Below are 27,154 nucleotides of genomic sequence, written 5' to 3'. Positions count from 1 at the left end.
TTTTATCACAAGTTGAAGACATTTTGTTAGTTTAAAACAGCTTTTTGGAAAAGGACTTTACATTTGAATTACTTTTAAAGTGTTTTGAAACAGTTCAACCATAGATTCTTAGCTAAAAGATTCTCTAAGATCCATTTATTTTTAGTTTTTGTTTGTTTGTTTGTTTGTTTTTTAAACCTTGGCCACACCTCTCATGGCTAGTTTCCCTGAGCAGCGATTGAACCTGGCACTGAACCTGGCACTGGCAGCGCAGTGAAAGCACCGAATCCTAATCACTAGGCCACCAGGGAGCTCCCTGCTTTTAGCTTGTCATCGTTAACTGTTTTACTTGCCTGTTTAGTCTTAAAGCTGGTTGACATCAAGCTGTCTCAAATATCTTTATCTTGTTGCAGTTCTTGGCACACAGCTGGTAGTCAGTAAATACTTGTTCAGTGATGGTCATCTTTTGATAAAGCCAATAAATGTTTGTCACATGACACTATTCTTCTTTTGATTTTTTCCTCAGCTGAAGATGTGTACATTTTTAAATGAAAAAAAGACGAGTTTGCCATGTAAAAACCAAGTTAGTTCGCTGGTTGAGGCATCAGAATGGAAACCCGTTACTTTTAAAGGATAGATCTAAAACAATTTTTTAAAGTATTTTTTTTCTTAACAGCGTGATGACTTCATGTAGAAGATGAAAGCTGATTAGGAAAGCATGAACATGAATAATATCCATGTTTGTTTTTAATTAGCTCAGTGTTGTTGGTTTTAGAAAGAAGTCAAACTAAGTATCACATCTACAGAATATAAAGCTTTATAATTTAAGGCCCATGATTTTTCAAATAATGTGTTTTGCATAGTGTATATTAAGAACTATTCTAGCATTTAAAAAAATCTGCTTTTGTCATTTTATGTCTCACAATAGGAGCTGTATGAGGGCAGGGACCTTTGTGTTGTTCCTGCCTGTATTGCTGGTGCCTAGAACTATGCCTGGAACGTAGTAGGCACACAGCAAACACTTGGTGGATCGGTACAGTTTGAACTTGAAATAGATTGTTACCAAATAATAAAAGGAAACACATATCTAAGTAACCATCATTGGGAAAGACCTTTTAAATTTATTCTACTGGGAATATATAGAGAAAATTATAAAGGGGTAGAAAGGTGTCATATATGCTATAGGTCCACCTATTCTTTTAATGCAGTTAAAACTGATCTTCCATTTAAAATGCCCTTTTTCCCATACTTCTGAAATAGCTCAAAACAAAAGAATTAGAGTAATAGCCACAACAAAACTTCAGTGGCACTGCCAATTCCTTTTGTTTAGACTTTGCTGGCTCGAGAAGCAACTTCATTTGTCAGATTGGGTTACCAACACCTAGAATTAGAAATCCTAAATTCTGTGACTTTCTAGGTGTACCTGCCTTAGGGATTGTTGTTTTCTTGGGCTGTAGAATAGCCTGTGTCATTCTCTGGGAAACATATTTCCTCTGTTTTAAGTACTAAAAGATGAACATCCATTTATATTGTATGTTATTTTGCAAACATTTAACTCTTGAAAGACTTTCAGATTAGTAGAGCCTGTTTTTACTTGCTAGTATCATTATTGATGAATTTCCTAAAGCTTAAAAGAAGTAATTATTTCTAGAGTCCTAGAGTATTTTTGAAACTGTCAGTTTTCTGCAATAAATTGAGCACATATAGATGTACTCTTCTAAAAAGCCATTTGTTGTTTATGGTAAATCTCTTGGTTATTTCTGTTATGGGGGTGCTATTTACTTATAGCAAACCCTTCTTTTAAAGCCTAGTAGAATTAAGGAGAAATTCAATGAGCAGACTGACTATGTTAAGGAGAGTAATATATGTAAAAACTAAAAATATTTTCCTCATCTAAGTGACTGCATCTAAATTAAAAAAAAAATTCTTGTTTGCTCTTTGTCTACTTTTCTTGCTTAGGGCATCTAATTCTAAACCTTTCATACATATGAATAGACGGTTAGCAGTAGCTAATTCAGTTCACTTCGTTTTTCTAATTTATACCTAACTCTTTAGGATGATTAAAGGAAGGGCAGAAAACCTTTGTGGAAGTTATTCTCTGTGTATTTGGGTAGAGATCTGTTCGGAGGAGGCACATTTTGGTGCCTGAGAACCAGTTGAGAGTTACGAGAAATGGAGAGATGATGTCTAGTTTAAGTTAGGTTTAATGAGAACGATTGGAAGATTTAGTGGAGTAAATGCAGAGAAATCCAAAGCCAAATTGAAACTTTCATTATCTTTGGGCCGACGTGAAATACCGTGAAGCAAGTCACAGAGAACCATGTTATTTAGCCTTTTGTCGGGAAATATACCACCTTAAACTTAGTGGCTTCAAACAACCACCTAAGTTTATTTAGGTTACAATTCTGTGGGTTGGTAGTTGGGGCTGGATTCAGCTGGGTTTTTCCTTTGCTAGTTTCAGCTGGGCTTGCTCATGTGTTGGGTCATTTGCTGTCAGCATGATGGCTCAGCTTCTGGGAGTTGGCTAGATTTTGGTTGCAGGCCGGGGGTACAGCCTTACATGTGTCATCATCCAGCAGACCAGCTTGAATTTGTTCACATAATAGTCTCAGGGTTCCAAGAGCTAGAGAACAGAAGCAGCAAGACTTCTTGAGGCCTGTACTCAGAAGTCTTATGTTGTCACTTCTCCCACATTCCTGGCTGAGCAGGGTGACTCAGTGGGTAGAAAAATAGACTCCACCTCTCGGGAGGCGTTGCAAAGCATTGCGTTCATTTTTCAGTCTACCACAGCCACTTTAGCTGGTTTTTTCCCTTCGAGGAAATTCCTTTTGAATAGTAAATGTACATAAGAATTTAAAGGCATTTGAAAATTGTCTGTAAAAAATATCTATAGTTTCTTGAAAAATTTCTACCTTACATATTCAGCTATACATAAGGTTTTTAATGCTGTTAAAACATTTCATGGTTTTAAAATACTTCTTCAAGTTATTTAAAATATATTTCTGTGTAAGCTAGAACTTGATCAGAGATACCAGGAGTATGCATGAAGAGTAAAGACACCAAAACCCTAGTCTTTACTCCTTCTCAGTTTTTATCACAAAGATTTCTGAAGTGGCTTGTCCCCAGGGAACTTGAGGATCCCAATTTTTGAACAGCATTTTAATGCCAAAGGCAGAGATACTGAGTGTCTGGTAAAGGTAGCCAGGAGGTCTTCACAACAGCCTTTGGTTTCTGGATGTTGTTTTTTACACCACTTTTCTTGCTAATTAATTTGTCACAAATTATTTCATTTATTGCTTTTTCTTAGAGGAAAACTTGGGGGAAATGGAATGGGAAGTACAGGGACAATTTAGGGGACATTGAAAGAGGGAGGGAACATAGGAGGGTGCTTTGCTATCTCTTGGCTTCGTACACGTTCCTTATACCTCTGCTCACGTTTCAGCTTAAATGGAAACATTAAAAATAATTTAAAGATTATTTTAATGCCAGTTAGTATTGTATTAAAGTTAGCTTGTATTAGAGTTACGTGACAAATATGCAACAGAATAAATAGGAAAATGCCCTATGACATTTCAAATCTCAGAATTTGAAACAAACTCATAAATGTACTGACTGACTAAGCATTGTGATGTTTCTGTAATTTGGGGGAGTTAATGGAAATTTGGGAAGTTAATGTCTTTGAACACATTGACTTATCTGTGGAAAAGGAAACTTGTGGCTATCTTTTTTTTTTTTTAAAGAAAATATAATTAAACCCTGGTTAGTATTATTTTCCTCAAAGAGATTAGAAAAACAAGCAATGAAAAATAATCCTCCTTAGAGAAGAAAAGAATAAGTGACCTTAGTAAAGAATAAATGTTTGTTCATTGTTTATTGCTGTACAGTGATCATTAAATATCAAAATGAATGTTCTTGTTTCTAATAAAATTCTTTCATAGGAAGAAATTAAGATTCTATAACAGAAGTTTAATTTAGGTTTCATTAGAAACCTAGTCTAGAGATGCTGACCTAAAATTTGATATTTTAATAGATAATGAATCTTGAATAGCGTATATGGATGATCATTTTATCTAAGAGAATAGCAGTCTTAAATTCTCTATTTTGGGATTAGAGGTGAATCTGCATTATGATAGACACCTAATCAGTACAATCTGTGTAACCAAAACAAAGCACAACAAAACAATTTGTGCCCCAGAGTAGACTATAAAACCATTTATTAGAAGTACCCTATTGTTTAAGCATTTTATTCCGATGCAGTTGCCCATATGAAAAAAGTGAGCCTATATTCACAACTTATATTTGCAGAATTGTATAAATTCTGCCAGTGTTTGTTTTTATTTTTTATTCTTCAAACCTTCAAAGAAGAGTTAGTTTACAGGTTAAGGCAGCATTACTCAGTAGGACTGTCCATGTATATAATTTTAAATATTCTAAATGCCACACACACACACACACACACACACACACACATTAAATAAGTGAAATTAATTTTGACAGTATATTTTATTTAACACACATTTCAGCATGTAATCAACATAAAAGAGTGTTAATGAGACCTTTTATGTTTTTGGTTCACATGAAGTCTTGGATTGATGTGTATTTTGCACTTACAGCACATCTCTGTGTGGACTAGCCCCACTTCCAGCGCAGCGCAGGTTGAGAGAATTGTGTGGAGCTCAACTACTCTGAGGAATATTTGTCAATTCAAAGCAAGGCTCAGTCACCCAGTGAGGTGATGGCCCCATGTCTGTTCTTCCATGATTGGTTGGTGCACCCTTGCTGGGAAGGGGTGGTGGGAAGAGTTAAGTAGTTCTGCGTGACGAGCTTAGTATTGTTAGGAGCAGATACCTTCTTGGGATGGTATTCAGTGAGGATGTTAAAAACTCACTATGCTGGTGTTGCAGAAAATTTTGTTGTCAAAGGTGCTGCTGGCTTAGATCCTGGTGTGTAAACATATTACAGTGAAGCAATTCTTGTGATGTTAAGCTAGTGTTAAAGCTGGATGGAGACTCATTTTGCAGTCATTTGACCTGGGCTGTCTCTTGCTTTGTGTTAGTGGATGTAGGAAAGCAACCTAATAGTTAATTTCAAATTAGAGCTTTGTTTTCAATTAAAAATTGTCTAGTGATAACTTTTGTAAAATTCTGAGTGAATCAAGTGTCTTTTTTTTCAGGATAAACATCTCTTATTAAACTAGTCCCATTCACATTGCCTTTTGGGTATGTATTTGGGGTTGGTAGCATAATTCTAATTTGATTTGACCTTCGAGGGCTAAATCTTCTTTATGTAAATGTATCTGTTGTCTTAAGACAGTTTTTACCAAGTGATTTTTCCAAAAGACGTGATTGGACCACGTCTTCCATTTCCAAATGAAGCAAAATCTGTAGTAATTAAAAGACAGGTTCCTATGGGCTTGGGAAATTGTTAACCTTTGTAACCCAAAACCTATATTTTTCATACATCTCTTTGGGATTAAGGGCAATGATGAAAAGTAGTCCTTCTGTAAACTTGCCGTTGTGTTGCTTCAGTTTTAATTCTTTTCAGAGTTAAAAAGTTCGTATTTTGGGACTTTTCTGTGTAAATTTTGGGATGTGCACACTGGGATGATTTTTGTCCTGTCATGTTCTAGTAATGACACTCTTCATGGCATTTGAATGGACAGGGGGTTAAAACTTGCTATACCATGCAAGCTGCCACTGCTGCCCTGGTATCTCACAGATCTACCTGCTTTTGGGCTTTAACAGTTTTACATCAGAACTTGTGAATGAAGCTTAAGTAAATATGTTTATTTTGTGCTGGCTGCTGGCCGGGAGTCTGCTAAAGCAGCTGGAGATTTTTTTTTTAACCCCTGCGGGGTGAACCATCACGGTGACAGGTAAATAGCATTCCTCGATAAAGCTTGAACTCTCCTCCCGCCCCCCCTCCCCCCTTCAGGACTGTAGAATGTAGGGATTGTCTTGCTCTGAGCCCTATTGATTAGGTCACAGCCTGGTCTTCGGAAAACAGAGTTGCCTTGGGGCCACCTCACTGCAGGGAATTTGCTAAAGCCGGTGTGAAAGGGCCACATGGGGTCTCCAGATTACCTTATGAACAGGAATCAGTTCAAGGAGCAGAGTCCTTATTAAGGACCTATTAACTTTTAACTTTTTCAGGCTTCTTGGATTGAAAAGCACTTGGAATCGAAGGAATAATAAAAGGAAATTGTTGCCAAAGCCACTGAAGGTGCATCGCACCCCTCTCTGGGAGTGCATCTGTTCAGTTGCAAATTTATTTCCTGCTTGGGGCTTCTGTTAGCTTTAGAAGTCCCCTTTTAAGGTCTTGAAAGGGGAGTTTGAAAATGATTACATAATATTGATTCTTTTCTTTGAAGAGTTGACTCTCCATAGCATTTGGGCAAAGTTGGCAGGGAACCACTTGCATTTGTAAAATGAACTTTATTTTCCAATTAAAAAAAAACAGTATATAACCATTGTAGAGCTCTGGGAAAATGTAGACTATTATGAAGAAGGAAAAAAAAAAAACTTCTTAAAGTTCTACTGCCTAGAGCACCCCTGAAATTTTTTCCTAACTTGTGTACACACCACACACACACACACACACACACACACACACACACACCCATACAGCTCCAAGTGCTGGATTTTTTAAAAAGTAAACTTAACACTGTGTGTATTGCTTTGTTGACTTCCTTTCAATATACACATCCAGGACCTTTTGTGATTTTTAAAATATTCTTAGAGAACATGATTCTTGGTAATATAGTATGCCATCACAGAGATTAATTGTAATATGTATAACAATACCAAGTTTTTGAACACTTAAATTATTTCCTTGTACGTGTACTGCTTCTCTGTTGCCCTAGCATAAATTCCAGGAAGTGGAATTACTAGGTCAGAGGAAATAAAAATTTTTAAAGTTTTTGCTACAAAACAAATTGCCGCATTTTTACCCATAAATAAAAGCCTCATCAGCAGTTTAAGAAAGTTCATCTCTGCATTCTTGCTGCCACTGACTATCTGGATTTAAAAACAAAACCCAAAAAGGTACCAATATTGTTAGTGAAAAAACTTCAATCAGGGAACTATCATAATTGAAATGGTGATTGTTCATTTTGTGGCTGTACTTCTGGTTATGTGTTTGAAAATTCTAATTTTTTAAGCGAACTTTTTGAGACTGTACTCTTTGATTTAATTTAGCTTTTTTAATCTTTGTCCCCAATGGCATCTTAATGCTTCTTTGTTTTGTTTTTTTTTTATGTATGATATCTCTTATGTGCTAAAGGTCCTGTGGAAAAAAATAACTCTAAAATGGGAGTTTACTTTTTATTTCACTTGGTTAAATACTGTTTACTCTATAAAAGCATGTTTAGTATGAATTTCTAAGGTTAGCTGCTGTGAGGCTTTTCAAATAAAGTGTGATATTACTGTTAAAACCAAGAATACATATTCTTCTCTCTTCCTTCCCTAAGTGGTCCTTGTAAATTAATTCACTATCCCACATCCATAGTCCCACGTCCATAGTTTATATATACTGAGGGGCATAGTGATTGAATTAAAACAAATTATCTTATTCATGGGATGGTTTGAGAACAGATTATCCAAGATCTGTTATCAGGCAATAAGCAATTCCTTCACAGCTATTAACTCAAATTAAGTACCTGGGAGAGACTGTGAAGCTGATAAAAGACATAGGTTTCTATTCAAAGAGAATTGCGTGAAGAACAGTTTTTTAAAAATCCAAAGTTTTAAGATAATGACTTAGGCAGTAGATCTAGGAATTAAATATTAAAATTAGATTTGTAATTGAGACAGAGTGCTGCGCTGCATTTAAACAGATTAGACCCAGATGTTAGGAGGTTAATATTGATTTAAATGTGCTGAGGTGATTTTATCGAGCCCTTGGAAAAAAGAACACTCATTTGGAAATCCACAAATACTTTATTTTTTGTTAGCTTCCTATTGCATACTTATAATTGCATTAACTGAAAAAGTGCATTTTAAAGTCTAATTTACCAATAAAATGATAAAGATGGGAGGAGGCATGCAAGAAAGAAAATCTCTACATGGCTTCTTTAGAATTCGGGTGGAGAAGAAAATTCACAAATAATTATAGTACATAAACTTTCTGCCATATGCACCGTGGGGGACTCATTCTAAAAGCGACAGTACTGAATGGATGCATCTTTAATCATCTGGAAGTAAAAATTCCATTATTTTTCTAAACCAGACAGTAGTCTGTTTTAATGGAATAGTTGGTTGATTACAGCTCTTCGGGGCTTTATTTCCCAACGCTAACTTCCCCTACACATTTGAATTCTAGCTTCAGGGATTGTCATAAGTGAGTCAGAGAGTCAAAGAATTTAGAATAGTAGTTTTTTTTTAACATTAAAATTTGGCTGTTTCACTAGGGGAAGTAGATTTCCTTATAGCAGATTCCCACAATCTGGGTGCTTCGAAATGGACTCTTATTTACAAATACAGAAGCAAAACTTGGATAAGTTACCAAGAAACCTACCAAATGGACCAGAGAATTCAGGGTCTGCCAGTGTTTTCTTTTTTTTATTAGAGAGAATAATGCTTCTTACCTAATTTAAAGGAAATAAAATAGTCTGTGGTAAAAGTTAGCAAAGAAGTCTTCACTGCTTTTTAAGTAACCAAATGTGTGTTGGCTTTATGAAAAGCAGACTTCTGTTACAATCGCAGAATCCAGTGTTATACAGGCTAACGTTACTGGCTTTAAAGTTGAAAGTTGCTAGCTAAATGCTAGCTAAATGCCTCAAAAAGTTAAAGAAAGGAACCCCTGAGTTGTGTTCAAATGAAAAGTTAACTGGAGTGAAAAAAAATGTTGACTGCGTAATCCTTACCTAAGGAATAGCTGAAGGCACTAAAGCAATCCCAGGCCACTATTTGCTGGTTGCAAAATCTGCTGTGATTTTAAGAAAATCTTTGAATGAAGATTTTTCCTTTGAAATAGGAAATTGTAGGCCTTCATGCATCTCATGTTCTTACTAAAAAATATGGATGTTTGGCTTCGCGGTAGATTCCCTCTCTTGCAGTGGTTAACGCTCTCTATTGCAGTCCCATATTCTAGCAGCTTTTTGAAATTTTATTTAAGGACACAGAATGAAATGCTTCATTACAGCTTATTCATTCATGAAATGTCAGGCTTGTTCATCCTTTCCCTGTGAGAAGAGTTCATGTGTCTGCCTCTGCCTGTTTGGATTGCTTTGTTTGATCTGAGAGTAATGCCCTTGGACTGTCCTTCCTGTGATGAAAGTAAGGTGAGGTGAATCAAAGTCAAGCCAGATAAGACAGGAATGTGCTTCTTGGTGATTTCTCCATCATTTCTGGCTTTGAGAATCCGGCTCTATACTTACCTTTCTTGCCCAAGGGATTAGGGCACTGGTTGACTTTCATCCTCTTAGATACAGTGTTTCACGTACAAATGGGGCTCGCCTGCTGAATTCCCGAAATTCATGACTTGACTTTGGACATAAAAGAAGTTGCCAAAAATACTAAGAGATTGACGTTTTCAGTTTAGTCAAAACTGAACTCAGAATAGTAAATGAAAACCACGCCTCTTTTATTAAATATGGTACTCTATCCAAAGGTTACCCTTTTGAATTTGTTAAGTTTTTGTTTAGCTTTATTACCGTGTACACATTATTTGTCTGAAAGTGTTTCACTCTGCTGCCATTAATACTAGTGGGGTGAAGGGACCTGTGATTTTTTTTTTTTTCCAGTTACACCCCCCACACACACCCAAGTTAATGATTAACATATGGTCATTCACTTGTGAAAGAATGTTGATTGCTTTGGAAAATGCTTGGTAATTATTTAAAGTTTCCTACAGAAGTTTCTTAGTGATTTCATTCTATTGAAAGTGGGCCAAGCGTCAGTTCCACTTTCTGTGCCTCAGAATGTTCAGGTGTGGAAGGCAGGCACATTCTTCTAGGTGGGACGCACAGTTCACAGTAGCTCCTGAGTCCTGTATAGGAGCCAACAGGAGATTTACAAAAGCACTTTTTCTCCCTCTCACAGCCACAGGCCTGGCCTTCCTAAAGCACTCATTTCATGGTGTCAAGCACAGAAGCACTAACTGCGCTGTGCAGTGGATCCTCAGTCTGGGATTGGATATAGTACATCTGCAAGGAAGGTTCAGTCTAGCTCTTTAAAAAAAATGTGTAATCTTAAAACTCTTTGAAAAGTTTATTGTCGCCAGATACACATAATTCATAATGACCTAATTGAGTGGGTAGATGAGACTCCTGTGGAATAAAGAATTTCTTACAGATTAATACATTCTTAAATATGGTAAACATTAGAAGTTCTAGCTTATTTTCTTAAGTAGGTAAGCATCTATTAAAGTTCCATGTAAACTGTTAATTTGCATATTCAGTTAGTTGCATAAGTCACATAAGTATATAATATGTGTTGGCTCAGTGGAGTTAATGAAGTAGTAATCTTACTGTGCTGTAACCCTTGAAAACAACTGGAAAACTCAGTTTTATTAAATTTTATATGCAATATCTTGTGATTTTATTTTTTAAATTTTCTGTGAAGGCTTTGGAAGTCCCTGTGGGAATTGAACCATTTTCATATTTTCAGAGGGATCTCTGATCCCTAAAAGCATAAGTCCAAAAGATGAGTGAAGGGAATAAAAATCGAACAGTAAGCCCTGCTGATCCTTGATGGATCTTTGACCCTAAGGAGAAGAACCAGTTGCTTGGACCATCCTAGAAAGAACCCTTCGAGGAGGTTGTGGAGAAATGAGAATGTGGGGAGGGGGAAGGAGGTGGAAAGCACTTCAGCGCTCTCAAATCCTGCGTGGGTCCCTGAAGGATGAGGACTTTGGAGAAATCATCCGTGTCCTTTGAAGGTGAATCCTTGGGAGAATTTCTCTGAGGCACGATTCAGAAGATGAAAAAAGGCCTCCATGGAGAGTTCCTTCCTTCCTTCCTTCTTTGATTCGCTAATTACTATTTATTGACAGCTCCCTACCTACCAGAACCCATTCCTGGTGCTCTGGATTCTGCATTGTATGAGATACACAGTGCTGTGGTCTTCCCGGAGCTCTCTTTCTGAAGAGAGAAGACCGTTGACAAGTCGAGAAGAAGATAAACACATACTTTCAGCTTAGCAGTGCTGTAGAGAAAATAAACAGTGCAGTGCGTCGGTGGTTTTCTGCAGGGTGTAGATGGTCTTCTTTAGATGGAGTGGGCAGGGTAGGACTTCTGAGGAGATGTGAGTGGGGACTTGAATGACAGGAAAGCAGAGCCAGCCATTTGAAGGCAACTTTTGGTCAGAGGGAATAGCAGCCCCGAAATACAAACAGGCTTTGTGGCTGGATGTCTGCGATGAAGGGGGTAGAGAGCAGGGGCCAGGTCACCTGGAGGCTTGTGGTCGGTGACCAGAAGTGACTGGTGGGGATGCAGGACAGTCAGACCCAGGGAAGGGTGTAGCCCTGTCTTACCCAAGGAGAGGTCTAGCTTGCCTGCCCTCCCAGTTTCGTGCAGGTACTCCTTTTTCCCTGCTGCTGACTGCCCTACTCTCCCGAAAGTCCCACTGTGAATTTTTATCCCAGTCCAGGCTTTATGCCTGGCTCCTTGGGGACCTCTGTGATAGCAGGTCATCACTGGTGACAAGGAGAAAAAGAAGGAAAATGCTCTTTCTGTTTTAATGGTTTGCCACCCCAATTTTCCTCTTTGGTAACAGACTTTCTTTTAGATATAAACCCTTGAAATAAGGTTGCTGTTTTAACTGCTTTTAAAAAATCATTAAAAGTAAGTTGTTTTCTCTGAGAAGCAAGTTTTTTATTTGAAAAAAGTTTTTCTTTGTACTTGCACATCATAAAAAGTCTTGAATTAGAGACAGTTACAATTTTTAGCAGTTTAGAAGGTAAATTAATGATATTTTGAAAAGACTCTTGGGAGGTATATGCTTCATTTTCCTGTACCCAGGTCTAAGATAAGGAAATCTCTAATGTTCCTTATTTCCATATGATACTGATAATTTTGTACCTTTGGAGACAAAGGGATTAACTGTAATATAGGTATACAGTTTAGTCTTTAAATTTTTTTAGTAATTATGGTATATTGTAGGAATGACTTCGATTGAACTTGGTTAGCTTTAACTTGTAAATCTGTAATGACTCTTGGAAATTTGATGAAACTTGATCAAAATTTGATGCACATAAATGGGGAAGGAGACAATATCTGGGGCAGCGATGGACATAATGTTTTCTGTCTTTGCTCCAGAGATTTCTAATTTGATTTTTTCCTAGTTTTGATTATCATGTCATATTTGAAATGAGACTTTATAGCTTAGACCTCAGTGACCACTTCAGCAGTCTGGATGCATGCTGTGCACATTTTAACATATTTTTTATACTGTTAGTCGAAACAGCTTATTTATGTGCCTCTTTGGAAAGTGTGGCCACAGTGGAAAGTGTCTACGTTTCTTTTGCTCTGCAGCATTCCATTCAGAGCACTTAGGTTAGTTTAGTCAGTCACCTGGTCTTTAAGTGATTTTAATAATTCTGCTTCAAACACTACTTCATCATAATGTGGTTTCTGTTAGCTAGTTTTCTCTTTGGAGTAGTAGTAACTTCCTTGTAAAGTACAAGGTTAAGGATTAAGGTGTCATACCTCTTTCTTTCTTTCTTTTTTTTTTTTTTTTTTTTTTTTTTGCGGTATGCGGGCCTCTCACTGTTGTGGCCGCTCCCCTTGCGGAACACAGGCTCTGGATGCACAGGCCCAGCGGCCATGGCTCACGGGCCCAGCCGCTCCGCGGCATGTGGGATCTTCCCGGACCGGGGCAGGAACCCACATCCCCTGCATCAGCAGGCGGACTCTCAACCACTGCGCCCCCAGGGAAGCCCAGGTGTCATACCTCTTTAAGAATCTTTCTAAATCTTGGCTTTGCTTTAGCTTCTCAAGCATCAAAATAGACTTAGTAGTAGTAATTACCTTTATTTTTAGTACTAATCACTTAATCCTTATGACACATCTATCCTCCCCATTTTATATGTAAGGAAACTGAGGCATTGACAATAATAAATCACCAGCAGTTACACATTTATTAAAATGCAGAGTTGGGACAGTTAACAAAAACACTGTAAGAATGATGGATTATATTGCTTGAAGACTAGTACTTATAAGTGACAGATTTGGAGAATAGAACCTACACTGTCTGGAAATCCTGTTTCCCTCTCTAATTCTGAAATGAGTAATATTCTTCATCAGTGATTGGGATGTGTGATTAAGTCAAAGTCATGGAGAGCAAGGTAAGGTAGGGCCAGGAGTACTTTTTAAGCTTTCTTAGAATTTATGGCAAATGGTTAACTCTGAGGTTGTATCACTGACTCTTGCTATTCCTGGTATCAGTCATCTCTCCCACAAATCAGAAACCATATTTCACTCCTACTGGAATTTGGTTTAAGGCAGCCTCTTCACTTTCCTTCCAGGTACTGCACTTGAAGGTAGGTTGGGGTTTCAGGGGATGGATGGGGTTCCTTTTATGGCTTTGACTCCAGCTCTGTGGCCTAATGACAAGTCTTTTACTGTCTAGACCTTGGTTTCCTCATCTGTAAAGTTAGAGGCTGGACTAGATGATTTTTATCACTCTTTTCATTCTTATCTATTTCTTTGGTTTGATCATTTAAAATAACTAAGTCTCATGCTTTAATTCTCTTGAGTTTGGAACCTCATAAAATGCTGTTTGCGGAGGAGGTCAGCTGCCTCCCTGTGTCTTGGTAAAGATATTTGGGAGAGTGGATCTCCATTATGTTTTCTTGCAGAGGGTTGGGGGTTGAGGGGCGGGTGGGGGGAAAGTGGTGGATAAGGAGAGAAACATGCAGAAATGACAGTGCATTATAGAAGCATGTTAAGTGTTTTATGGTGGTATCAATAATCGCAAATACAAGTCCAGTCATTTTCAGATTTCATGTATTTCAGATTTTATGTATTCTCTTCTTTGAATTTTTGAATTAGTTAGTTTTCCCTATTAGAAAACATCAGTTCTGCTAAAGGTATCTCAGTCTTTTCCTCTTATTACTTCTGACCCCTTGCAAATTTCTTTTGAACAGATTAGGTTAGTCTGTTGGGTTAAATTTCTCTTTTAAAGACAATAATTAAAGCCATGGCTATGCCAGCATTATTTCAAAATATGCTAGTGAAGTGAACATTTTAAAAATTCATTCAATATTTGGTTAAATTGAGACTAAATTTACAAACATAATTGTTTCATTTTCCTGATTTGGTACTGAGATCATTTGGGAAATATGTTTGTATTATTTCTATTAACGGGTAGATTTAGCAGTAAATGGATTAGCTTACTGGATGTGTAAGTTACGTTTGAGAAGTTACCAGATTATAAAGTGATCATTTAGATGACTTTTTTTCAGATTTTAACAAATAGCCTGTTACAGCAAACCAACCAGAAAGTAAAATAACTAGAAAAAATATGATTGCTTCACCATCTCTTTCATAAATGGTTGGATGAAGAGGCAGATCTATCCAGGAGTTTAGGATTGAATCGTTTCTTAAAAATCATTTTTAAAAAGACAGAGTTGATAAGAGAACATCTGGCCTCTTTCCTTTGACCTTATCTATCTAATAGCCTGTCATGAGCTAGAAATATGTGAGCTTCTTTAGAAATGCCAGTAATGTTTAAGTCTCATGCTTTTTATTTTTTCTTTGTATTTAGCTTTATGAAAAAAAAGTATTTTGGAAAGTACAGATAATTTCCAAAACGAAATGTGAAGTCCTTCTGTTTTATTAAATTGCCATTTACTGAACTATTAAGGAAGATACATTTTTAGTGTTTTGTACTTTTGGTCAGTTATACCTTTAATTAAGAAGGTTTTATTTTTATTTATTTATATTTTTATATCATCTCTGAGACATTTCAGTAACTGTTTTACTACTTAATTACAACTAGTATGCTGTAATTAACTGTTATGCACTTTTGAATATATTTCTTCTAATGATTAATTTTGATTATATACACTTTTCTAATATCTATGGCTTCATGATGTCTCTGTATTTATTTTCATAGTCTGTGTTTTCTGTTATCACTTCATCTTATTAATGGTTGGGAGAATTAGAGAAGAAAATATTTCACTTTTTAATGAAGTGTTTATTACTTTTTTAAAGAACTTTGACCTCAGAGGGAATTAAGAATCAGGATAATATAAAAACTACTGTGGTTATTTATTCTGTACAGTTAATTTTTCTCAAATTCAGTTCTCTGCTTTAGTTTTTTAAATGTAGACACATGACAGCTATTTGAGACCCACCAATCTAATATAGCCTCTTATTGTCTCAAGTAAGAATTATGTCTCCACCATCTCTGAGATGATGAATTAACGTTCACTCGGTATTTCGGAGTACTTCATGAAGTTTGCTTCCTGTTTGCTTAGCATAGGGCAGATTCCTCTATGCCTCACAGTTACCACTGAGAGATCTTGGTCACAGTTGTTCCCTTTGTGAGTGTATACTACGTATTCTAGATTTGTTGAGTCTTGGTTGTTCCCCTCCAGTTTTAGAAACCACTGGTAAAGACAGGTGTGTCCTGTCTTGGTGATTTTTAAAAATATATCAAATTAGGAAACTTCTGGTACATTCAAGTGTGTCCCTCATACCTTTCTTCATTAAAAAAAAAAAAATCTGAATTTAGAAAACAGGTGAAGCTAGGGGATTATATGTATTTACAAGTTGATGTTTTGTCCTAATAAAGATTTTAGTAAGGTTTAATTAAGTCTTGCAATACATTTAGATCACTATTTATAGGTGTTTGATTTAATTTGAAGTATTTGTTAGCATAAAACATGGTTTACCCAAAGTTTATCCTAAGTTATCAGTGTCAGTGAGTCAGGTCATAACTAGGTTAGCTTCACCTGAGTTACTGAGTTCTTTTAGAGACTGGGCTTTGGCAGCAAATTGGATATTAAAAGTAGCTGAATATTGCCTCTAAATTATACCAATTTGTAAACTAATATGAATTTTTTAAGTTAAAAACTGCTTTATGGTTAAAATAGAATTTAATAGAGAAACAGGTTTACTTCATTCATTTGATCAAAAGTAAAGAAAAATGCTGCTTGGGAGTAGATAGGAAAGGGGGGAATTTATACAGGGATTTTTATTTGCTTCAACTGGTGTTCAGTTCATGTAAAACAAACCTTCTGCATAGCTGAATTGCATGTGGGTCTTAGGTTTTAAGAAAAATAAATAGTTGCACTTTTCTATGTTTAGAATCTGTTTTACAGAAGCTTGAACAGACCTTAGAAAAAGGAAAACTTGCTCTTTTCCCAGCCTGGTGCCTTCTAGGACTCTGGAGACAACTGTCTCTTTCGGAAAGAGCTGTGTTTATACAGTGACCAGTGTAATACTTGACTGTAGCAGAGGAATCTCATTCCATTCCTTCTTTAGCAAGGGAGTGCATTAAGGAGTTTGGCTTGAGGCATAGTTGTTTCAACGGACATTTGAATCCTTGAATAGTGCCTTGTCTTCTCTGTGCTGGAGCACACTTTGCAATACAAGTGTTTCAGGCAGTTTTTACTCGGCTTATGAAAACCTAGAAGTCACTCTTAACTTTTAAAGGTTGTTTGTACATTTCTGAAATTTCTCAAGTTCTGTTGATATACTTTGGATTAATCCTTTATACATGAGGGTTTAAAGAAATATTTTTATGCAACACATATGTACTTCTTGTGGAAAAATTAGAAAATGTGAACACAAAGAAGAAAAAATTCACTTATCCCTATAATCCACCACTTTTAGTGTATATACACATCTTCCCTCTATCTTTTCTCACAAAATAGAATTAATGTTATAATATTTTTAAAAATCGCATAATTACATGTTGCATCCTAAAATTCAGTCAGGGACTCATAACCTATAAAAGGATTTCTTTGACTTTTGTGCAAGAGATAAAATAATGGAAAATAAGTATTCAAGTAACTAGTCATTAAAATACTATGTTGCCCTTCTCAAAAAGCAGTTCGAGGGAATAAATTACTATTTTATTTAACTGTCTTTCCTGTAATATGTTGTTTTACTTTTCTTGGTTTCTTTAGCACTTCATACCAGGCCTGGCAAATAGTGGGAACCATGTGTTTGTTGAGTGAATGAAAGAAAGTATAAATCAATAATACCAGGTTCCAGATTAATTTCTAGCAAGATCCAGGCCACTATAATAAACATTAACTCCTTTTTGATGAAGCAGATACTGTAGGGTACAGTTTTTTAAAATCTGTATTTATTATCTTAAGTATTGGAGACTAGATTAAAGTTACCAAGATTTCTTTTCCAAAGGGAGGTTTTCCTTAAAACATCAGTTTTTTTCTGACACAGAACCTTTACAACTGATTTTTAAGACTTAGAACTCTGGATCCTACCACTCAATATTTTAAAGTTAGTAACGGGAAGCACATTCACAACTCGGTTATGATATTCTCACAGTGATATTCAGTATTCTATAATGCCTTATAACTGTTATGCTTCATTTAATATAAACTTAGTCTGCATTTTTACCTAACAATATGATAGGATAAATATACTAGCTTCCTGAATATAGAACAGTGTGGCTTCTTTTTTATATCCTTTTTTCCTTTTTTTTATCCTAAACTTAGTCACATGGGATTCTTTTTTTTTTTTTTTTTTTTTTGCGGTACGCGGGCCTCTCACTGCTGTGGCCTCTCCCGTTGCGGAGCACAGGCTCCGGACGCGCAGGCTCAGCGGCCATGGCTCACGGGCCCAGCCGCTCCGCGGCATGTGGGATCCTCCCGGGCCGGGGCACGAACCCGTGTCCCCTGCATTGGCAGGCGGACTCTCAACCACTGCGCCACCAGGGAAGCCCACATGGGATTCTTGAACTTTATGTAGAGATCTGTTTGGCCCACATTTAGTTGGGTTTATACTCGAATTTATGTCATTCCTCCCACCAGGGCAAGTGCTGGTAAACTTTTGTTGATGTGTTGATTTTTTCTTTTCCCCCATCAATAGTGATAGATTTATGAAGATCGCCTACCCAGGCTTATAAGGAAAGAGCCAGGGCTTGAGTTAGATGTGTCTTTTGAATCACAACTCTGCCACCCCATAAGAACAGGAAAAGCAGAAGAGAACACCCTGGTGGTTATGAGTTTTGCCTGTGGACTAGTCAGCCAGGTTTGGATTCTTGCTTCTCTGCAGCTAGTTGGGTAACTTAAGGCAACTTACTTAACTTTTGAGGCTTACACAAGTTAGTAAATGTAAGTGCTTAGATGGCTAACTGGTAAGGGAATTCATTAATTAATTCATTGATTAATCTGTTCCTATGATGATGATGAATAAATGACCTTAGACCAGTGACTTTTCAACTCTAAACCTCTACATCCGCATATGGAAATTGAGGAGAGACCATCGAGCTTACAGAATAATTGTGAGGATTCAAAAAAATGGTATATATAAAGCATATGCTGAGTTGCATCCAGTAAACGTAAGGTGGGAAAAGTAATCTACGTTGAATAGCTTTTAAAATATGAAACAAACTGCTAGAAGCATTGCCATTGGTATGTGAAATGTATCCTTTGGATTTTAATGCCTCCACAGGCTGTCTGGTGTACATAGTTTTATCCAATTAATATGTGTTCAGATGATATTTTTGATACCCAAGGATGATCCTTTTTAAGAGAGCTTATCCATGAAAACCCTCATTAACAGTATTAATGATTCTGACATGGAAATCTGAACTTGGAATCGTTCTCCACAAAGCGTAAAAACATGGTTTAGCAGAGCTTGACATGGGAATGGCTCTTTGCAAAGCTAAAGAAATCCCTAGACTTGAAACATGATGCTTAAAATCTGATTATGAACTTAATTAATATGTTTTGGTAAGTTTGCAAGTCAGAAAGCTTCCTCAGCTGATTTTAAAGTCATTGTAACAATTTTAATTGAAAGAGTTGATAGACATACATTTTAATTAAAGTGATTTAAATAGACAGTCTAAATAATGAAAAAACAGGTTGACAGTTACTACATAAGAAGCTTTCCCTTTAATTATTAACTTATGACCTAACTCTATACAATATAATTATAGAATTTCCTAGACCTAAAACTTTGTAAGTAGTTTCTTTATTCTTTTTTTTAAGCTCTCATTGTAATTTATTTCATAAAGGTGAACTTTGGTCTGGCACTATAAGTAGCTTCATATATAAATAATTTTGAATATTAAATTGTTGAAGCTGTCAGACTATCCATTGTTATCCATTGACTCAGATTAAATGAAACAGATGAAAGTGTTATCTAAGATATAAAGGGAAAATGAGGCAAGAAGGTTACACTAGCAAAACTTTTAAAAGACTGTTGGTACTTAAATTTCATTTGGCTTTTTACTGTATGCATTTTAAATATGACTTAAAATTCATGGTTATAGAAATTTACAGTTAAAAAATATTTTAGGGCTTCCCTGGTGGCGCAGTGGTTGAGAGTCCGCCTGCTGATGCAGGGGACACGGGTTCGTGCCCCGGTCCGGGAAGATCCCACATGCTGCGGAGCGGCTGGGCCCGTGAGCCATGGCTGCTGAGCCTGCGCGTCCGGAGCCTGTGTTCCTCAACGGGAGAGGCCACGACAGTGAGAGGCCCGCATACCGCAAAAAAAAAAAAAATTTTAGTTCACTAGGTTGGTTGATTTTCTTTATTGTCCCTCCATCACTTTGTTTATTCTAGACCTTTCTTTTTCCCCCCGGGCATGTAATTGTGTGTTTGTGTGGTTTTTAATTTTGAAACAGAACTAAACAAAACCAAGGCTGTACTCTGTACAGTTTTATAAAGATTTATATTTTTGATCAATTTGTATATTGTTGACATTGTTCCTTGTAATTAATAAACATATCTTTTTTTTTTTTTTTTATCCCCTGCATCGGCAGGCGGACTCTCAACCACTGTGCCACCAGGGAAGCCCTAAACATATCATTTTTTAAAGCTGTGTCATATGTACCATTATAAATTAACCAAGTCCCCCTTTTATCCTGACGCTGTGGAATGTGCTTAATGTTTTAATGGCACAGAACAGCAAGGTTTTTGCATCATCAGATTCTTTACCCGGATCCCCAAATGTTGGGAAAACAACAAAACCAGTTTTTCCCATCTGGTCACTCCATTTTTACATTCTTTTGAAGCCAGGACTTTCTCTGGAAACTGCAGGCTGTGTTCAGTTGCTGTCATGCTTCTCTCCAATCAGAGGACACAGCCAGAGACTCAGAAGTGTTACAGTGACTGTCTGGAGCCAGTCTCTTTGGGATTGAATCCAAGTTCCACCAGTAATGAACTAACTGTGTGACTTTGGGCAGGTTGTTGCCATTGTTTCCTCATCTGAAATAGGGATGATCATATTACCCATTTCTTAGGATTTCTGTAAAGATTAAAAGATTTGAGGCATATTTAAAATAGCAGCTGGTGTGTCATGAGCTCTATATATGTATCTCTTGTTTTATATTATCACCATCATCATTACCATTTCACTTGAGTTTGCCGTGTTCCCAACCACAAATGGCTTCTCACAAAATAACACTCATGGCAAGTTATTGCTTTTGAAAGATTGGATGTTGGTGACATCAGTACCATGTCTTTAACCTGGAGGGATAGTTTTACAACATGACTTACTCTGTGTTTAGCTATGAGAGGGCAGAGAGGCACGTGTTGAACTGTGCAGTATGCTAGTGTGCCGCCTGGTGGTTTGTTTGGCCCATGGGGGATGCCTCTTAGCTGACTTATTTTATTTTGACCTTTGTAAAAATTATCAAAAACATGAGATTTTTACCTTATTTGTGTGGTCTCAAGCATTTAAAAATTTAATTATGTATGTATCATTCTCTTTTTAAAAGTATTAGGGTATTATTTTGCAGAGAATTTTTCTCTGCAAAGTAAACCATTAAACATGGCGCTCTGTGTATTTTCCTTATGTTTTATGATTACCAACACCAGTAAAATAAATGATAATATCTTGTATACCTGAAGTGAAAGGAAGTATAAAATTTTTATTTGACTACTGAAAGCATATTTTGTGTCATTCCCTAAGTGAACTGTATAGCCATTTTAGTATCTGAAGTGCCTTCAATTTAACAGACTCTTATCTCATTTGTTCCTGTATTTAAGTCAGCAGTAACTATATAGTTTTGCCAACTAATGCAGAAGCAGGCAGGAACATTAAATATATATATTTACATTATGATCTCCTTTACTTATGTTTCTAAAAGAACTCAAGGGTTTTGATTTATTAGATACTATTGCGTGTCAAATTGGTGCAGTCATTTTAAAGAGTGTTTAAATTTCAGAAATCTAACTTTTTATATCAAGAAACTCATTTTATCACTTTGCACATTAATGTTATCAAGGCAAAACAAAGTAATAAAAAGTCTTTCTTACATTTATATATATATTTATATCTGTAAACAGATACATAGTTGGATTGCTGTTTAAATCTTTAGCCCAACATACAAGGTTTTTTTATGGGCACACTAGGATCTCTCAAGGTATTATACTAACAGCATTATCAGTCTAAATCTTGTATTTAATGAAAATGAGATAAAAAGAAATACAAAAAAGTTTTATCACTTAAGGAAACAAATCATATATTATGAACTCTGATGGTCATCCTTTGAAAACAATTAGGTAGATTTACAGAAAAATTGAGCACAGAGTTCCCATATAGTCCCTGCCCCACACACAGTTTCCCCTCTTATTGTCTATTTATTATAATCAGTGAACCAATATTGATATGTTCTTGTTAACTAAAGCCCATAGTTTACTCAGTTTCTTTGGTTTTTACCTAATGTGCTTTTTCTGGTCCAGGATCCCACCCAGGATCTCACATGACCTTTAGTTTTCATGTTTCCTTAGGCTCCTCTTGGCTGGGACTGTTTCTCATACTTCCTTTGTTTTTTGATGAACATCTGTTTTTTAACACATGCTTGATAAGCGCCCATTTACCAGGCCCTGAACCAAACAGACAACAAATCCATGCCCTTAAAGGGTTTAGTTTTTAGGAGGGAGCTTATAGTTTACTTTTTAAACTTAATTTTAAGGAAGAATGTCTTGTAGCAGATTACTATTTAATATGACAATTATGGGACTTCTCATTTTTCCATAATTAGCAGAAAAAAATTGAGTAACCATTTACAGATTAATTGCAGAAACATAGATATTGTATCTCTACTGTATAGAAGATATCTCTTTTCTTTTTAAGCGAGTGTTGTTTTTATATTTGGGAAAACAGTTAGTTCCAGAAGAGTTCTTCTGTTTATAATGAGACTATGGAAATGGAGAAAAGAACAGTCAGTCCCTTGTTGCCTTCAGAGAAAATATCAAAAATTATATTTTAAGTTTAAGTTTTTCTTATGATTGACTAAGAAGGTTTTCATACAGTTGCTGCCTTAAGCTTGGTTCCAGAAAAGTAAAAAGTGTATGTGACATGGTATATCAGAAAGGAGGGTAGGGTTTGCAAATTTATGGTGCCAGATTGTTGCTGATTATAAGTATTTTTGAATTGAAGTAGCTGAAGAATCTGAAAGAGCAAGGTTTTGTTGAAAGCTTTGGTACCAGGACTTGATAGAGGGCCAAGACCTGTTAAACAAAGAAAACAGGAAAATTCCAGGAAGAAAGGTGTTCTGTGACCATGGAAATTTGAGTCAGTTAAATTATTTTTGGCAGTATAGTGGCTACACTGGCAGTATAGTGGCTACATATAACTTTATTTCTGCCTTAAAGATTACTCTGTTGAAAGCATCTTGCCCTGCCAGTGGCAGTTGGAGGGACTGCTGGCTGTTCCTGTCCAAGGCCAGTGTTCAAGTTAACAGGCCATTAGCGAGCAGGGATACATAGTAGAAATTAGTTATTCTTGGAAACTTTTATTTACTTTTGGACGGTCTACTTGAGCAACTAATACTGTATCCTACAACCTTTGAATAATCAGCGTGTATAGGAAGACACCATCAGTACCTGTTTAATTATACGGACAGTAATGAATCCTTCTAGAAAGAAATTTTGCTGTGAGCTGTATTTTCAGCCACATTGGTCAAGCTCTTTCAACAATTACATTGCATTATTGTTTTCAGTCCAGTTTTTCCACTGTATGCACATTTAAAATCAGTTTCCATAGTGACATCTGGTGGTAGTTTTGAAATCCTAGAGAGTATGTTTGGAATGATAAATATTTTTATTTAATAGCTCCAGATTTCTAGCTTCTTTCAAATTTTTCAGCTCTATTAACAACTTTTCCTGAAAATGTCTTCATTGTATTCCTGAGATTGGAAAGCTAGGCATTTTTCGCTTCCGTCATGTTTCATTAAAGCCAAGAAATGATCTCTTATAACATTGCTGGGTGGTGCATATATAAAAGGCTTGTCTAAACTTGTCTTCTGTGTTCAGAATATACAGCGTAGAATCACACAGCAGCATTCTTACCTTGTCTGCTGCTTGTGCGCTAAAACCTCTTGATAAGAAAGGTGTTATTTCTGCTTTAGCCATCTCACTGGCTTTTTCTTTTACAGCATTGATTGAGACTCTTTTCATCTGGCTGGAGGGAGCTGTTGTAGCCCTGGGCTATCACTTGTTTCTCCCTCACAGCCTGGGCTTATGGATCATCTAGTTGCTTGCATGCTATTGTTGCTCTCCCAGAAAGTGAAAGAGGAAATAAAAAATAGGAGCAGAGATGGCAGAGAAAGAAAGGGAGCTGAGAGAGGGGGAGATATTTGAAGACAGGAGGGAAACCACAGGAAGTTAGTGTATGGATGTGTATATGTGCCGAGTAAGATGCAGTATTATTGTGGATATGTATTAAAGAGAAATATCTTTAAAACTGGAGTTTAAGTATTTATAGTTTTGTTTGGTTCCTTAGAGAATTGTTTCAGGAAAAGTGAATTTATAACCCAGTGTGAAAAAAAGTCAGAGTTACTGAAAGTTGGTTGGTAGAAGATCATGGATTGAGAGAAATGGGAGTGGGATGCGGTTTTGCGAGTGAACACAGTAGGTCAGTTCACTTCCAGTGATGCCTAGGGGTCCTTAGTTGTTGTTTTCCTGTGTTAAAGGTACTAGTTAGAAGTCTTCATAATGGAATTTTGAAAATTTGTTTCTTTTTAATGAATTAAGGTAATGGAATGTACAGAAGAAATCCATCTGTACATGCTAGTTGTGGCTCTAGGAAGGACTGGGAAAAGAAGAGTGACAGGTGTAGGAATAAGGACTGAAAGAATAGACACTGCTCTGGCCAGACTTCTAGGTAGTTGGTATGTTGGCCATCTCAGAAACTGGGACCCCCCATAAGGAATGATCGGGGTTCTGATGAGCCCTTGGTTAAGGAGATGCCTTGATCTAGATTCTCAACATTCTGCCTGTTTAGCTTCCTAAAGTTGAGCAAATCATTTCAGCTTTTCCTAAAAACAAGTGAGTTGTACTTGAGGATTTCTAAAGGGTTGTCAGTCTCCAATTCTTGGTTTTGAAATGGCTAAGGCTTAGATCTACTACTAGCCTGTCTTCCCAGGTTATCTAGACTGTTTCTAGCTGTTTCTGGACCTGTGGTCAGTTCTTCCTAGATTCAAAATGGGAGCTCAGTTCTGCCTGTTGCAAAAGTTTCTGCCTGGGGTCTCGCAGGGATGTATCTTGTGACTGAGCAGACAGATTAAAAAGCAGAACACAAAATCCCTTTGCATAAGTATGGTCTTTTCCCACCTACTTTATGCTTTTAGAATAGTGCTTAGAATTAGAATCCGCAATTAAAATAGTGCTTAGGCACTAGCCCCTGAACCACTGTGAAGCAGAGCCCTGGAATCATTTCTTTATTGTCCTTTAAGTGTGGGGAAGACCCTTATCTCAGTAGTGGAAAACTGCTTGTAGCCTCTCATCATGGCAGCCCCCCACCCCGCTCCTTGGTCTCCAGCATCCTTGCTGCTGTGGAGTGTGTGACGATGATTCTGTGGCTAATGATGACAGTGTAGCCTGATGGTGAAGAGCCTAAGTTCTGGAGTCAGACTGTCTGATTCAAATCTCGATTCCACCACTTTATTGTTGACTGACCATGGCTGTGCTTCCTCATCACTGTAAGGCTTGGGCCGTTCGCTGACTTTATCTAAGCTTCTGTCTCCTCATTTGTGAAGCCACGATGAAAATCATGTGATTCCAGTGTTCTTTAAACGATTTAATGCATGTAAAGCACCTAGTGAAGTCCTTGACATACAGTAAGTCCTTGTATTATTAAATTATTATATATAAATACAGTAAATTTATTTGTATTATTATTTGAGCATTTTGGTTAGAAGAAGTTATTCAGTATGTCCTCCTTTCCCTTTGGCAGTTAAAAATTCACTTTATTTCTTAGTTATCTATAAGCTGTAGTAATTTTGTTCTTTCTTTTTATAAGAACGTAATAATTAAAGTACATCAAAACGTGAACATCTTAGCAATCACTATATGAAATATATATTAAAATATACAGTTTAAGAATTCATGAAATACGAACATCACTTATGTGTATTTAATTACTAATTGATACAATTCTAGTTTCTTCCATATTTGAGTAGAGCTACTTTGGAGTCTCACTTTGAACTGTTGGTAGTATCTGGAGATTACCTGGGACTTGGAAACTTTCCCTCCTGACTGTGGCTCAGAGGTCATGCACAGAAGGGTGTGGCTACCCCCTCAGTTGCTAGGTTGATTGGGGGAGAGGGGCTCTTCCCAGCAGAAGTATCCATCCCATAATTGTACACTAGTCAGGACACAGACCAGACTCCAAGTGGAACTTGATGGAAAATAAATAACTGTTTTTGTCTGTGGTTTAATTCTTATTATGTATTTGCATTTTCTACCTCTTTCTTTCCTTCCATCCTGACACTAAAAGAAGCTATTGTATGTGAATATTCACTTAATAAACTCCTTCTAAATACTGACATGCAAAAAAATGGACAAAGTATGAGGTTTGACTTGTCTTTTCAGAGTTTTCATGTTAAATTTTGTTGACTGAACTTTTGTCATACTAACAGTAAGACGGATGGAATTTTGGTGGCCCTGAAGTCAGAGATTCCTAGTATTTGAGCTCCAGCTCTGCCATTTACTATGACCCTGGGAAAGTTCCTCATCACTCTTAATCTGAGTTTTTCGTTCATGAAATGGGGATAATAACACCACATATATGGGCAGGTTGGATATAAGGAATGAATAAAATAATGCGTGTAAGACAGTTAATAGTGCCTGACGTATCATAAAGACTGACAAAATTTTTCCTAATTATTGTTATTAAATGCCTACAAATGACGTTGAGAGGGACACAGTTTTTAAAAGTGGATAGCAGCATGAACTGTTGGAGGATTAGAACTCAAAAGAGGTGAATACAAGTACCACGTACCTGTCTTTAAATTTTCTAATAATACTTCACCTGCCAAATGAATTATGTTACATTTTAATGACATGGCAGAAACAAGAGAAGCATATGTACATTCATTTATTAATATGTAATCCTCTTAGAACTGTTCCCTGGCGTCCTTTGTATCGGTTGATGGGAGTGAGACAAAGAAAAACTGGAAAAGATTATTTTCACTTGGTTACTAAGGGCACTCTTCTTTCAGGCTAAAAACAAATATAATTTGGTGAACAGATTGAGTATGCATAGACTTATGTTTGGACCAGAGAAAAAAGGAAAACGTGTTTGAGTTGCCTGCTGCATAGAGAGACCAGCTAGCTCCTTTTTTATTTAAGAGTTCTGAGGCTTTGTTCCATATTTCTAGGAGGAGATCCATTTTGAGGGTTTGCAAAGAAATAGTGAAGCAGTACTTCTGAATAGCAATACACATTCATTTTATGATAATCTATTTCACATTATAATATTTAGGTTTGCTGTTTTTAAGTTGTAAACCTTTGGGGGAGTGTTAGATATAATTATCTAACGTTCAAAATAAATGAGGTTTTTTTGTGATATTAACCTCAAATAAGCAAATATTTAAATTTACATAATGATCAAGAAATACAGATGTATATATTTAGTTGAGATAAATACTGTTTCATTTTTGAGCACAGATTAAATTGACATTTGTTATTTTTCCCATAGTATTTTGCATTAAATGGGAAGCTTCAGTGATTTTAAAGTTGTAGGATTTCCATAGTTCAACCTGGATCATGTTGAACCCTAAAAATAGCGTTAATTCAGAATGAT

The 27,154-nt window shown here is 36.5% G+C and overlaps 1 protein-coding gene across 4 annotated transcripts in view; it reads left to right on the top strand.

Annotated features, from left to right (window-relative positions):
* Positions 1 to 27,154, top strand: part of FAT1 (FAT atypical cadherin 1) — a 122,023-nt gene that overhangs the window by 28,713 nt on the left and 66,156 nt on the right. The window lies entirely within an intron of this gene.

This window comes from Delphinapterus leucas, chromosome 21 (genome assembly GCF_059928025.1).
Source record: "Delphinapterus leucas isolate spDelLeu-1000000601 "Yukka" chromosome 21, BTC_Dleu_Yukka2, whole genome shotgun sequence".
Classification (NCBI taxonomy): domain Eukaryota; kingdom Metazoa; phylum Chordata; class Mammalia; order Artiodactyla; family Monodontidae; genus Delphinapterus; species Delphinapterus leucas.
The sequence above is the reverse complement of the archived record's forward strand: the minus strand, read 5'-3'. Positions and strand labels throughout refer to the sequence as shown.